The following is a 12,845-nucleotide window of genomic DNA, read 5'->3' on the forward strand; positions in this document are numbered from 1 at the left end:
GCTCTTCCTGCATTTTAGGAACATGTCATCAAACCATCTCCAAATTTTTTTTACTGTTTCATGATGTAATGGTTATTTATGTGTAGATCTGAGTTAAAATTAGTTTTGTTAATAACAACTAAACTTTTAATTAACAAATCAGCAGCACTAGGAAGAAATGTGCATATCAGATACTTTCAAATACCACAAAACTGTAGTGCTATCTGTGGAATTACAGTGAATGTATTGCAATTATTTCCATCAGCCACTTTGTAAGATACATAACAAAGTTTATTTGTTCATTCCAGAACATATTATCATCTTCATCATAATCAACAATTGCCACCAAGCTCAGGAAATCTTTCCCATCTTAAAGTTAATCTTAAATATATCTCTATAACACTGACATGAGCTGTTTCTTTTTAAAACATAAACAGTAATTGAAAAATTTAAATCAATATTTTTTGGAAACCATCATACTCACCATTGTATCCTAATCTTGATTTAATCCTAGTTTGCAGCCTTGATGTTATGAACTAATTATTTCACATATACATTTGCAGAATCCTATTATGTGCCTTTCACAATATCCATACTGCCACTAAAGAATGCAAAATTTGATCTTGAGAGATCTGCAGAGATGTAATGAAGGATGAGAGAAAATGCATGTTAATAAACAAATTTATGATTGTGCAGTGGCAGGTGTGCTAATTCTACATTAAATAAGCATGGGACCAATGAAATAAACAGAACGATAATAAATTATTTTGTACTCCAGGTAATGTCGGGTACTGAAATAGAAGTAGTTGTGGCCAAGTGGTTAAGACGATGGACTTGAAATCTTTTGGGGTTTCCCCGCGCAGGTTCAAATCCTGCCAGCTACATCTTGCTTTTCGAGCATGTCAAAAACAGAGATCATACTTCCTTGACTCCTTTATTTTCTAGGAAACTATACTAGCTATTATATTTCCCATAGTTTGTCTATTAATATAGCAGCTAACAAATAGAAATTGCAACAGGTTTTAAATGACAATCATGAAATGGAAAGCAATTATTTTTCCACAGAAGCTCATCACAAAATCAACGTGCAGGTAGTTGTGGCCGAGTGGTTAAGGCGATGGACTCGCGCAGGTTCAAATCCTGCCAGCTACGTCTTGCTTTTCGAGCATGTCAAAAACAAAGATCATACTTCCTTGACTCCTTTATTTTCTAGGAAACTATACTAGCTTTTATATTTCACATAGTTTGACTATTAATATAGCAGCCACCAAATAGAAATTGGAACAGGTTTTAAATGACAATCATGAAATGGAAAGCAATTATTTTTCCACAGAAGCTCATCACAAAATCAACGTGCAGGTAGTTGTGGCCGAGTGGTTAAGGTGATGGACTCGCGCAGGTTCAAATCCTGCCAGCTACGTTTTGCTTTTCAAACTTATTTAAAAACACAATATGCATTTAAGATGTAGAAAAGCAAAATATGTTATGTTAAACAATGTAACTGTCTCATCCTAAATCACCTTCACTTGCATCCTATTTCACAATGGACTGCTTTTTGAAGCACGTGATCTCAGACAGTGAGGCTCTTCCTGCATTTTAGGAACATGTCATCAAACCATCTCCAAATTTTTTTTACTGTTTCATGATGTAATGGTTATTTATGTGTAGATCTGAGTTAAAATTAGTTTTGTTAATAACATCTAAACTTTTAATTAACAAATCAGCAGCACTAGGAAGAAATGTGCATATCAGATACTTTCAAATATCACAAAACTGTAGTGCTATCTGTGGAATTTCAGTGAATGTATTGCAATTATTTCCATCGGCCACTTTGTAAGATACATGACAAAGTTTATTTGTTCATTCCAGAACATATTATCATCTTCATCATAATCAACAATTGCCACCAAGCTCAGGAAATCTTTCCCATCTTAAAGTTAATCTTAAATATATCTCTATAACACTGACATGAGCTGTTTCTTTTTAAAACATAAACAGTAATTGAAAAATTTAAATCAATATTTTTTGGAAACCATCATACTCACCATTGTATCCTAATCTTGATTTAATCCTAGTTTGCAGCCTTGATGTTATGAACTAATTATTTCACATATACATTTGCAGAATCCTATTATGTGCCTTTCACAATATCCATACTGCCACTAAAGAATGCAAAATTTGATCTTGAGAGATCTGCAGAGATGTAATGAAGGATGAGAGAAAATGCATGTTAATAAACAAATTTATGATTGTGCAGTGGCAGGTGTGCTAATTCTACATTAAATAAGCATGGGACCAATGAAATAAACAGAAGGATAATAAATTATTTTGTACTCCAGGTAATGTCAGGTAGTGGTATAGAAGTAGTTGTGGCCGAGTGGTTAAGGTGATGGACTTGAAATCTTTTGGGGTTTCCCCGCGCAGGTTCAAATCCTGCCAGCTACGTTTTGCTTTTCGAGCATGTCAAAAACAGAGATCATACTTCCTTGACTCATATGTTTTCTAGGAAACTATACTAGCTATTATATTTCCCATAGTTTGTCTATTAATATAGCAGCTACCAAATAGAAATTGCAACAGGTTTTAAATGACAATCATGAAATGGAAAGCAATTATTTTTCCACAGAAGCTCATCACAAAATCAACGTGCAGGTAGTTGTGGCCGAGTGGTTAAGGCGATGGACTCGCGCAGGTTCAAATCCTGCCAGCTACGTCTTGCTTTTCGAGCATGTCAAAAACAAAGATCATACTTCCTTGACTCCTTTATTTTCTAGGAAACTATACTAGCTATTATATTTCACATAGTTTGACTATTAATATAGCAGCCACCAAATAGAAATTGCAACTGGTTTTAAAAGACAATCATGAAATGGAAAGCAATTATTTTTCCACAGAAGCTCATCACAAAATCAACGTGCAGGTAGTTGTGGCCGAGTGGTTAAGGCGATGGACTCGAAATCCATTGGGGTTTCCCCGCGCAGGTTCAAATCCTGCCAGCTACATTTTGCTTTTCAAACTTATTTAAAAACACAATATGCATTTAAGATGTCGAAAAGCAAAATATGTTATGTTGAACAATGTAACTGTCTCATCCTAAATCACCTTCACCTGCATCCTATTTCACAATGGACTGCTTTTTGAAGCACGTGATCTCAGACAGTGAGGCTCTTCCTGCATTTTAGGAACATGTCATCAAACCATCTCCAAATTTTTTTTACTGTTTCATGATGTAATGGTTATTTATGTGTAGATCTGAGTTAAAATTAGTTTTGTTAATAACAACTAAACTTTTAATTAACAAATCAGCAGCACTAGGAAGAAATGTGCATATCAGATACTTTCAAATATCACAAAACTGTAGTGCTATCTGTGGAATTACAGTGAATGTATTGCAATTATTTCCATCAGCCACTTTGTAAGATACATGACAAAGTTTATTTGTTCATTCCAGAACATATTATCATCTTCATCATAATCAACAATTGCCACCAAGCTCAGGAAATCTTTCCCATCTTAAAGTTAATCTTAAATATATCTCTATAACACTGACATGAGCTGTTTCTTTTTAAAACATAAACAGTAATTGAAAAATTTAAATCAATATTTTTTGGAAACCATCATACTCACCATTGTATCCTAATCTTGATTTAATCCTAGTTTGCAGCCTTGATGTTATGAACTAATTATTTCACATATACATTTGCAGAATCCTATTATGTGCCTTTCACAATATCCATACTGCCACTAAAGAATGCAAAATTTGATCTTGAGAGATCTGCAGAGATGTAATGAAGGATGAGAGAAAATGCATGTTAATAAACAAATTTATGATTGTGCAGTGGCAGGTGTGCTAATTCTACATTAAATAAGCATGGGACCAATGAAATAAACAGAAGGATAATAAATTATTTTGTACTCCAGGTAATGTCAGGTAGTGGTATAGAAGTAGTTGTGGCCGAGTGGTTAAGGTGATGGACTTGAAATCTTTTGGGGTTTCCCCGCGCAGGTTCAAATCCTGCCAGCTACGTTTTGCTTTTCGAGCATGTCAAAAACAGAGATCATACTTCCTTGACTCATATGTTTTCTAGGAAACTATACTAGCTATTATATTTCCCATAGTTTGTCTATTAATATAGCAGCTACCAAATAGAAATTGCAACAGGTTTTAAATGACAATCATGAAATGGAAAGCAATTATTTTTCCACAGAAGCTCATCACAAAATCAACGTGCAGGTAGTTGTGGCCGAGTGGTTAAGGCGATGGACTCGCGCAGGTTCAAATCCTGCCAGCTACGTCTTGCTTTTCGAGCATGTCAAAAACAAAGATCATACTTCCTTGACTCCTTTATTTTCTAGGAAACTATACTAGCTATTATATTTCACATAGTTTGACTATTAATATAGCAGCCACCAAATAGAAATTGCAACTGGTTTTAAAAGACAATCATGAAATGGAAAGCAATTATTTTTCCACAGAAGCTCATCACAAAATCAACATGCAGGTAGTTGTGGCCGAGTGGTTAAGGCGATGGACTCGAAATCCATTGGGGTTTCCCCGCGCAGGTTCAAATCCTGCCAGCTACATTTTGCTTTTCAAACTTATTTAAAAACACAATATGCATTTAAGATGTCGAAAAGCAAAATATGTTATGTTGAACAATGTAACTGTCTCATCCTAAATCACCTTCACCTGCATCCTATTTCACAATGGACTGCTTTTTGAAGCACGTGATCTCAGACAGTGAGGCTCTTCCTGCATTTTAGGAACATGTCATCAAACCATCTCCAAATTTTTTTTACTGTTTCATGATGTAATGGTTATTTATGTGTAGATCTGAGTTAAAATTAGTTTTGTTAATAACAACTAAACTTTTAATTAACAAATCAGCAGCACTAGGAAGAAATGTGCATATCAGATACTTTCAAATATCACAAAACTGTAGTGCTATCTGTGGAATTACAGTGAATGTATTGCAATTATTTCCATCAGCCACTTTGTAAGATACATAACAAAGTTTATTTGTTCATTCCAGAACATATTATCATCTTCATCATAATCAACAATTGCCACCAAGCTCAGGAAATCTTTCCCATCTTAAAGTTAATCTTAAATATATCTCTATAACACTGACATGAGCTGTTTCTTTTTAAAACATAAACAGTAATTGAAAAATTTAAATCAATATTTTTTGGAAACCATCATACTCACCATTGTATCCTAATCTTGATTTAATCCTAGTTTGCAGCCTTGATGTTATGAACTAATTATTTCACATATACATTTGCAGAATCCTATTATGTGCCTTTCACAATATCCATACTGCCACTAAAGAATGCAAAATTTGATCTTGAGAGATCTGCAGAGATGTAATGAAGGATGAGAGAAAATGCATGTTAATAATCAAATTTATGATTGTGCAGTGGCAGGTGTGCTAATTCTACATTAAATAAGCATGGGACCAATGAAATAAACAGAACGATAATAAATTATTTTGTACTCCAGGTAATGTCGGGTACTGAAATAGAAGTAGTTGTGGCCAAGTGGTTAAGACGATGGACTTGGAATCTTTTGGGGTTTCCCCGCGCAGGTTCAAATCCTGCCAGCTACATCTTGCTTTTCGAGCATGTCAAAAACAGAGATCATACTTCCTTGACTCATTTATTTTCTAGGAAACTATACTAGCTATTATATTTCCCATAGTTTGTCTATTAATATAGCAGCTAACAAATAGAAATTGCAACAGGTTTTAAATGACAATCATGAAATGGAAAGCAATTATTTTTCCACAGAAGCTCATCACAAAATCAACGTGCAGGTAGTTGTGGCCGAGTGGTTAAGGCGATGGACTCGCGCAGGTTCAAATCCTGCCAGCTACGTCTTGCTTTTCGAGCATGTCAAAAACAAAGATCATACTTCCTTGACTCCTTTATTTTCTAGGAAACTATACTAGCTTTTATATTTCACATAGTTTGACTATTAATATAGCAGCCACCAAATAGAAATTGGAACAGGTTTTAAATGACAATCATGAAATGGAAAGCAATTATTTTTCCACAGAAGCTCATCACAAAATCAACGTGCAGGTAGTTGTGGCCGAGTGGTTAAGGTGATGGACTCGCGCAGGTTCAAATCCTGCCAGCTACGTTTTGCTTTTCAAACTTATTTAAAAACACAATATGCATTTAAGATGTAGAAAAGCAAAATATGTTATGTTAAACAATGTAACTGTCTCATCCTAAATCACCTTCACTTGCATCCTATTTCACAATGGACTGCTTTTTGAAGCACGTGATCTCAGACAGTGAGGCTCTTCCTGCATTTTAGGAACATGTCATCAAACCATCTCCAAATTTTTTTTACTGTTTCATGATGTAATGGTTATTTATGTGTAGATCTGAGTTAAAATTAGTTTTGTTAATAACATCTAAACTTTTAATTAACAAATCAGCAGCACTAGGAAGAAATGTGCATATCAGATACTTTCAAATATCACAAAACTGTAGTGCTATCTGTGGAATTTCAGTGAATGTATTGCAATTATTTCCATCGGCCACTTTGTAAGATACATGACAAAGTTTATTTGTTCATTCCAGAACATATTATCATCTTCATCATAATCAACAATTGCCACCAAGCTCAGGAAATCTTTCCCATCTTAAAGTTAATCTTAAATATATCTCTATAACACTGACATGAGCTGTTTCTTTTTAAAACATAAACAGTAATTGAAAAATTTAAATCAATATTTTTTGGAAACCATCATACTCACCATTGTATCCTAATCTTGATTTAATCCTAGTTTGCAGCCTTGATGTTATGAACTAATTATTTCACATATACATTTGCAGAATCCTATTATGTGCCTTTCACAATATCCATACTGCCACTAAAGAATGCAAAATTTGATCTTGAGAGATCTGCAGAGATGTAATGAAGGATGAGAGAAAATGCATGTTAATAAACAAATTTATGATTGTGCAGTGGCAGGTGTGCTAATTCTACATTAAATAAGCATGGGACCAATGAAATAAACAGAACGATAATAAATTATTTTGTACTCCAGGTAATGTCGGGTACTGAAATAGAAGTAGTTGTGGCCAAGTGGTTAAGACGATGGACTTGAAATCTTATGGGGTTTCCCCGCACAGGTTCAAATCCTGCCAGCTACATCTTGCTTTTCGAGCATGTCAAAAACAGAGATCATACTTCCTTGACTCATTTATTTTCTAGGAAACTATACTAGCTATTATATTTCCCATAGTTTGTCTATTAATATAGCAGCTAACAAATAGAAATTGCAACAGGTTTTAAATGACAATCATGAAATGGAAAGCAATTATTTTTCCACAGAAGCTCATCACAAAATCAACGTGCAGGTAGTTGTGGCCGAGTGGTTAAGGCGATGGACTCGCGCAGGTTCAAATCCTGCCAGCTACGTCTTGCTTTTCGAGCATGTCAAAAACAAAGATCATACTTCCTTGACTCCTTTATTTTCTAGGAAACTATACTAGCTATTATATTTCACATAGTTTGACTATTAATATAGCAGCCACCAAATAGAAATTGGAACAGGTTTTAAATGACAATCATGAAATGGAAAGCAATTATTTTTCCACAGAAGCTCATCACAAAATCAACGTGCAGGTAGTTGTGGCCGAGTGGTTAAGGTGATGGACTCGCGCAGGTTCAAATCCTGCCAGCTACGTTTTGCTTTTCAAACTTATTTAAAAACACAATATGCATTTAAGATGTAGAAAAGCAAAATATGTTATGTTAAACAATGTAACTGTCTCATCCTAAATCACCTTCACTTGCATCCTATTTCACAATGGACTGCTTTTTGAAGCACGTGATCTCAGACAGTGAGGCTCTTCCTGCATTTTAGGAACATGTCATCAAACCATCTCCAAATTTTTTTTACTGTTTCATGATGTAATGGTTATTTATGTGTAGATCTGAGTTAAAATTAGTTTTGTTAATAACATCTAAACTTTTAATTAACAAATCAGCAGCACTAGGAAGAAATGTGCATATCAGATACTTTCAAATATCACAAAACTGTAGTGCTATCTGTGGAATTTCAGTGAATGTATTGCAATTATTTCCATCGGCCACTTTGTAAGATACATGACAAAGTTTATTTGTTCATTCCAGAACATATTATCATCTTCATCATAATCAACAATTGCCACCAAGCTCAGGAAATCTTTCCCATCTTAAAGTTAATCTTAAATATATCTCTATAACACTGACATGAGCTGTTTCTTTTTAAAACATAAACAGTAATTGAAAAATTTAAATCAATATTTTTTGGAAACCATCATACTCACCATTGTATCCTAATCTTGATTTAATCCTAGTTTGCAGCCTTGATGTTATGAACTAATTATTTCACATATACATTTGCAGAATCCTATTATGTGCCTTTCACAATATCCATACTGCCACTAAAGAATGCAAAATTTGATCTTGAGAGATCTGCAGAGATGTAATGAAGGATGAGAGAAAATGCATGTTAATAAACAAATTTATGATTGTGCAGTGGCAGGTGTGCTAATTCTACATTAAATAAGCATGGGACCAATGAAATAAACAGAACGATAATAAATTATTTTGTACTCCAGGTAATGTCGGGTACTGAAATAGAAGTAGTTGTGGCCAAGTGGTTAAGACAATGGACTTGAAATCTTTTGGGGTTTCCCCGCGCAGGTTCAAATCCTGCCAGCTACATCTTGCTTTTCGAGCATGTCAAAAACAGAGATCATACTTCCTTGACTCATTTATTTTCTAGGAAACTATACTAGCTATTATATTTCCCATAGTTTGTCTATTAATATAGCAGCTAACAAATAGAAATTGCAACAGGTTTTAAATGACAATCATGAAATGGAAAGCAATTATTTTTCCACAGAAGCTCATCACAAAATCAACGTGCAGGTAGTTGTGGCCGAGTGGTTAAGGCGATGGACTCGCGCAGGTTCAAATCCTGCCAGCTGCGTCTTGCTTTTCGAGCATGTCAAAAACAAAGATCATACTTCCTTGACTCCTTTATTTTCTAGGAAACTATACTAGCTATTATATTTCACATAGTTTGACTATTAATATAGCAGCCACCAAATAGAAATTGGAACAGGTTTTAAATGACAATCATGAAATGGAAAGCAATTATTTTTCCACAGAAGCTCATCACAAAATCAACGTGCAGGTAGTTGTGGCCGAGTGGTTAAGGTGATGGACTCGCGCAGGTTCAAATCCTGCCAGCTACGTTTTGCTTTTCAAACTTATTTAAAAACACAATATGCATTTAAGATGTAGAAAAGCAAAATATGTTATGTTAAACAATGTAACTGTCTCATCCTAAATCACCTTCACTTGCATCCTATTTCACAATGGACTGCTTTTTGAAGCACGTGATCTCAGACAGTGAGGCTCTTCCTGCATTTTAGGAACATGTCATCAAACCATCTCCAAATTTTTTTTACTGTTTCATGATGTAATGGTTATTTATGTGTAGATCTGAGTTAAAATTAGTTTTGTTAATAACATCTAAACTTTTAATTAACAAATCAGCAGCACTAGGAAGAAATGTGCATATCAGATACTTTCAAATATCACAAAACTGTAGTGCTATCTGTGGAATTTCAGTGAATGTATTGCAATTATTTCCATCGGCCACTTTGTAAGATACATGACAAAGTTTATTTGTTCATTCCAGAACATATTATCATCTTCATCATAATCAACAATTGCCACCAAGCTCAGGAAATCTTTCCCATCTTAAAGTTAATCTTAAATATATCTCTATAACACTGACATGAGCTGTTTCTTTTTAAAACATAAACAGAAATTGAAAAATTTAAATCAATATTTTTTGGAAACCATCATACTCACCATTGTATCCTAATCCTGATTTAATCCTAGTTTGCAGCCTTGATGTTATGAACTAATTATTTCACATATACATTTGCAGAATCCTATGATGTGCCTTTCACAATATCCATACTGCCACTAAAGAATGCAAAATTTGATCTTGAGAGATCTGCAGAGATGTAATGAAGGATGAGAGAAAATGCATGTTAATAAACAAATTTATGATTGTGCAGTGGCAGGTGTGCTAATTCTACATTAAATAAGCATGGGACCAATGAAATAAACAGAACGATAATAAATTATTTTGTACTCCAGGTAATGTCGGGTACTGAAATAGAAGTAGTTGTGGCCAAGTGGTTAAGACGATGGACTTGAAATCTTTTGGGGTTTCCCCGCGCAGGTTCAAATCCTGCCAGCTACATCTTGCTTTTCGAGCATATCAAAAACAGAGATCATACTTCCTTGACTCATTTATTTTCTAGGAAACTATACTAGCTATTATATTTCCCATAGTTTGTCTATTAATATAGCAGCTAACAAATAGAAATTGCAACAGGTTTTAAATGACAATCATGAAATGGAAAGCAATTATTTTTCCACAGAAGCTCATCACAAAATCAACGTGCAGGTAGTTGTGGCCGAGTGGTTAAGGCGATGGACTCGCGCAGGTTCAAATCCTGCCAGCTACGTCTTGCTTTTCGAGCATGTCAAAAACAAAGATCATACTTCCTTGACTCCTTTATTTTCTAGGAAACTATACTAGCTATTATATTTCACATAGTTTGACTATTAATATAGCAGCCACCAAATAGAAATTGGAACAGGTTTTAAATGACAATCATGAAATGGAAAGCAATTATTTTTCCACAGAAGCTCATCACAAAATCAACGTGCAGGTAGTTGTGGCCGAGTGGTTAAGGTGATGGACTCGCGCAGGTTCAAATCCTGCCAGCTACGTTTTGCTTTTCAAACTTATTTAAAAACACAATATGCATTTAAGATGTAGAAAAGCAAAATATGTTATGTTAAACAATGTAACTGTCTCATCCTAAATCACCTTCACTTGCATCCTATTTCACAATGGACTGCTTTTTGAAGCACGTGATCTCAGACAGTGAGGCTCTTCCTGCATTTTAGGAACATGTCATCAAACCATCTCCAAATTTTTTTTACTGTTTCATGATGTAATGGTTATTTATGTGTAGATCTGAGTTAAAATTAGTTTTGTTAATAACATCTAAACTTTTAATTAACAAATCAGCAGCACTAGGAAGAAATGTGCATATCAGATACTTTCAAATATCACAAAACTGTAGTGCTATCTGTGGAATTTCAGTGAATGTATTGCAATTATTTCCATCGGCCACTTTGTAAGATACATGACAAAGTTTATTTGTTCATTCCAGAACATATTATCATCTTCATCATAATCAACAATTGCCACCAAGCTCAGGAAATCTTTCCCATCTTAAAGTTAATCTTAAATATATCTCTATAACACTGACATGAGCTGTTTCTTTTTAAAACATAAACAGTAATTGAAAAATTTAAATCAATATTTTTTGGAAACCATCATACTCACCATTGTATCCTAATCTTGATTTAATCCTAGTTTGCAGCCTTGATGTTATGAACTAATTATTTCACATATACATTTGCAGAATCCTATTATGTGCCTTTCACAATATCCATACTGCCACTAAAGAATGCAAAATTTGATCTTGAGAGATCTGCAGAGATGTAATGAAGGATGAGAGAAAATGCATGTTAATAAACAAATTTATGATTGTGCAGTGGCAGGTGTGCTAATTCTACATTAAATAAGCATGGGACCAATGAAATAAACAGAACGATAATAAATTATTTTGTACTCCAGGTAATGTCGGGTACTGAAATAGAAGTAGTTGTGGCCAAGTGGTTAAGACGATGGACTTGAAATCTTTTGGGGTTTCCCCGCGCAGGTTCAAATCCTGCCAGCTACATCTTGCTTTTCGAGCATGTCAAAAACAGAGATCATACTTCCTTGACTCCTTTATTTTCTAGGAAACTATACTAGCTATTATATTTCCCATAGTTTGTCTATTAATATAGCAGCTACCAAATAGAAATTGCAACAGGTTTTAAATGACAATCATGAAATGGAAAGCAATTATTTTTCCACAGAAGCTCATCACAAAATCAACGTGCAGGTAGTTGTGGCCGAGTGGTTAAGGCAATGGACTCGCGCAGGTTCAAATCCTGCCAGCTACGTCTTGCTTTTCGAGCATGTGAAAAACGAAGATCATACTTCCTTGACTCCTTTATTTTCTAGGAAACTATACTAGCTATTATATTTCACATAGTTTGACTATTAATATAGCAGCCACCAAATAGAAATTGGAACAGGTTTTAAATGACAATCATGAAATGGAAAGCAATTATTTTTCCACAGAAGCTCATCACAAAATCAACGTGCAGGTAGTTGTGGCCGAGTGGTTAAGGTGATGGACTCGCGCAGGTTCAAATCCTGCCAGCTACGTTTTGCTTTTCAAACTTATTTAAAAACACAATATGCATTTAAGATGTAGAAAAGCAAAATATGTTATGTTAAACAATGTAACTGTCTCATCCTAAATCACCTTCACTTGCATCCTATTTCACAATGGACTGCTTTTTGAAGCATGTGATCTCAGACAGTGAGGCTCTTCCTGCATTTTAGGAACATGTCATCAAACCATCTCCAAATTTTTTTTACTGTTTCATGATGTAATGGTTATTTATGTGTAGATCTGAGTTAAAATTAGTTTTGTTAATAACAACTAAACTTTTAATTAACAAATCAGCAGCACTAGGAAGAAATGTGCATATCAGATACTTTCAAATATCACAAAACTGTAGTGCTATCTGTGGAATTACAGTGAATGTATTGCAATTATTTCCATCAGCCACTTTGTAAGATACATAACAAAGTTTATTTGTTCATTCCAGAACATATTATCATCTTCATCATAATCAA

At 34.4% G+C, this 12,845-nt stretch overlaps 9 non-coding genes across 9 annotated transcripts; all 9 read left to right on the plus strand.

Moving 5' to 3' along the window:
* Positions 1-781: 781 nt before the first annotated feature.
* On the plus strand, positions 782-863 carry TRNAS-UGA (transfer RNA serine (anticodon UGA)). The gene has a single exon. It is a non-coding gene; the product is annotated as a tRNA-Ser (tRNA).
* A 1,479-nt stretch (positions 864-2,342) lies between these two features.
* Positions 2,343-2,424, plus strand: TRNAS-UGA (transfer RNA serine (anticodon UGA)). Its single transcript has one exon. It is a non-coding gene; the product is annotated as a tRNA-Ser (tRNA).
* A 475-nt stretch (positions 2,425-2,899) lies between these two features.
* On the plus strand, positions 2,900-2,981 carry TRNAS-CGA (transfer RNA serine (anticodon CGA)). Its single transcript has one exon. It is a non-coding gene; the product is annotated as a tRNA-Ser (tRNA).
* A 943-nt stretch (positions 2,982-3,924) lies between these two features.
* On the plus strand, positions 3,925-4,006 carry TRNAS-UGA (transfer RNA serine (anticodon UGA)). Its single transcript has one exon. It is a non-coding gene; the product is annotated as a tRNA-Ser (tRNA).
* A 475-nt stretch (positions 4,007-4,481) lies between these two features.
* TRNAS-CGA (transfer RNA serine (anticodon CGA)) lies at positions 4,482-4,563 on the plus strand. Its single transcript has one exon. It is a non-coding gene; the product is annotated as a tRNA-Ser (tRNA).
* Positions 4,564-5,506: 943 nt separating this feature from the next.
* Positions 5,507-5,588, plus strand: TRNAP-UGG (transfer RNA proline (anticodon UGG)). The gene has a single exon. It is a non-coding gene; the product is annotated as a tRNA-Pro (tRNA).
* A 3,040-nt stretch (positions 5,589-8,628) lies between these two features.
* TRNAS-UGA (transfer RNA serine (anticodon UGA)) lies at positions 8,629-8,710 on the plus strand. The gene has a single exon. It is a non-coding gene; the product is annotated as a tRNA-Ser (tRNA).
* A 1,479-nt stretch (positions 8,711-10,189) lies between these two features.
* Positions 10,190-10,271, plus strand: TRNAS-UGA (transfer RNA serine (anticodon UGA)). Its single transcript has one exon. It is a non-coding gene; the product is annotated as a tRNA-Ser (tRNA).
* Positions 10,272-11,750: 1,479 nt separating this feature from the next.
* Positions 11,751-11,832, plus strand: TRNAS-UGA (transfer RNA serine (anticodon UGA)). The gene has a single exon. It is a non-coding gene; the product is annotated as a tRNA-Ser (tRNA).
* Positions 11,833-12,845: the final 1,013 nt, after the last annotated feature.

The sequence above is a fragment of the Taudactylus pleione genome, unplaced genomic scaffold (genome assembly GCF_031769625.1).
Source record: "Taudactylus pleione unplaced genomic scaffold, aTauple2 ptg000085l, whole genome shotgun sequence".
NCBI lineage: Eukaryota > Metazoa > Chordata > Amphibia > Anura > Myobatrachidae > Taudactylus > Taudactylus pleione.